Raw genomic sequence first — 2312 nt, forward strand, 5'->3', positions numbered from 1 at the left:
AGTGGGGAGCGGTGTTCCATTGGCCATGGTTCCAGATTTTATACAAGATTATACTGTTTTAAAGGCTCTCTTTAAGAATATATTTTGCCTACAGAAATAGGGTTAGAAATAACTACTTACAGAGGAGAAAATAAATAATAAAAATCCATTTTGAAAAGCTGACAAATATCACAAATATTTCAGGAAAATAGTGTATTTTATTAATTAACATTCTGACACAATCTTCTAGTTCATTTTTTCCCACTATTTTTTTGGTCTATGTTCTCTTTGATCAACATTTTTATAATGTCACCTTTTATAGTGGGAATAGAAAGATCCTTCTAGCATGCATAAAGCATGTACATTCACACTCAGATGGATTTGCTGAATGACATGATCCTGCAGATTCATGCCTTACAAACATAAGGATTCTCATACATTTTGTTTTTCTTATGCTTCATCAAAAAGGGAAAGGAAGTATGGTGTGTTTATAATAGTATAGTTTCTGTTAAATATATCCCTGACAGGAGAAGACTTTTTGACTAGGCATCAATAATAATTAATCCTACAATAACAGTTTTACATATCTGATGTTGGAAGAATTTCCAGAGAAGAGCTTTGGCTCCACAGACCCCAAACCTTGTTAATCCTCCACTGTCCACATGTTTCTTGTATCGGTATCATGGGAACGTGCACATCTCAACAGAGATCTGGTCCTGCAGTTCCATGGCTGACATGGGGTAGATTGGGGTAGAGGACAGAAAATGTATTCCTTGGGTCACTCCTACAAGTCATCAGTATGACAGGCACACAACCATATACAAAAATGACTATACATCCATGAAAGTGAAAGTGTTAATCATTCAGTCTTGTGCCAACTCTTCATGACTCCATGGACTGTAGCCCACCACACTCTGCTGTGCATGGGATTCTCCAGGCAAGAATTTTGGAGCGGAGTCTACTGGAGTGGACAAGAATACTGCCATTTCCTTCTCTAAGGGATTTTCCCAACCCAGGGATTGAACCCAGATCTCCTGCATTGCAGGCAGATTCTTTACTGTCTGAGCCACCGGGGAAGTCGTCAGTCAGTCAGTCAGTTCAGTCGCTCAGGCGTGTCCGACTCTGCGACCCCAAAAATCACAGCACACCAGGCCTCCCTGTCCATCACCAACTCCCGGAGTCTACTCAAACTCATGTCCATCGAGTCGGTGATGCCATCCAGCCATCTCATCCTCCATCATCCCCTTCACCTCCCGTCCCCAATGCCTCCCAGCATCAACTCTTCGCATGAGGTGGCCAAAGTATTGGAGTTTCAGCTTCAGCATCAGTCCTTTCAATGAACACCCCGGATAAATCTCCTTTAGGATGGACTGGTTAGATCTCCTTGCAGTCCAAGGGACTCTCAAGAGTCTTCTCCAACACCGCAGTTCAAAAGCATCAATTCTTTGGCACTCAACTTTCTTCACAGTCAAACTCTCACATCCATACATGACCACTGGAAAAACCACAGCCTTGACCTTGGAAGGAAAGTTATGACCAACCTAGATAGCATATTAAAAAGCAGAGACATTACTTTGCCAACAAAGGTCCGTCTGGTCAAGGAAGTCATACATACATCCAAATCCCAGATGAATGTAACTACACTCAATTTCCCCTTAGCCAGATCCCAAAATGCCCACGGCCACTCCAACTCTAACCTACCCAAGCGGACTTATGGTGGAGGAGATGTTAAGGTAGACAGTGTTCTCATCCAATTGTGGTTAAAACCTCTAAAGTCTTCAGAAACACAGGACCACATACCATCACATTCAGGGCATGGCAGGACCCTGTGCAGGGAAGGAGCCCTGAATTCAAGCTGTATCAGTTTCAAGGTAGAATTGCTTCGGTTCACAGTGTGTTTTTGGATAGAGAAAGGAGTGATGGGTGTACTTGTTGAATGGATTGTAATGGAGTGCACTTCTACTTTCCTTTTCAAAGGAAGATAAAAGTTGTGAACTAGAATCTAAGCCATTGATTTTAGCACAATCTCTTGAAGCAGTGTCCTCAAAAAATGGAATAGGGGATGCATCTCTCTTGGATCTCAACACAACTTTGTGTCTAAACTCAGACCTACTGCTTAGTAGGCCGCAGTGACTATCTGCTCAGAGAACTGGTACTTCTGATAAACTGATGGATAGTTTAACGGATGAATGCCGTGGCTCTTGATGTGAGGATCAAACAAGATAATGGATCTAAAAGCCTTATGGATCTAAAAGCCTTTTGTAAATAGCAAGTTGCTGTACCAAAAATAGGTCTAAGAAAAGAGTTCAGTTTGCTTAAGATACTCTCTATAC

Source organism: Muntiacus reevesi, chromosome 2 (assembly GCF_963930625.1).
Source record: "Muntiacus reevesi chromosome 2, mMunRee1.1, whole genome shotgun sequence".
In the NCBI taxonomy this organism is placed as follows: Eukaryota; Metazoa; Chordata; class Mammalia; order Artiodactyla; family Cervidae; genus Muntiacus; species Muntiacus reevesi.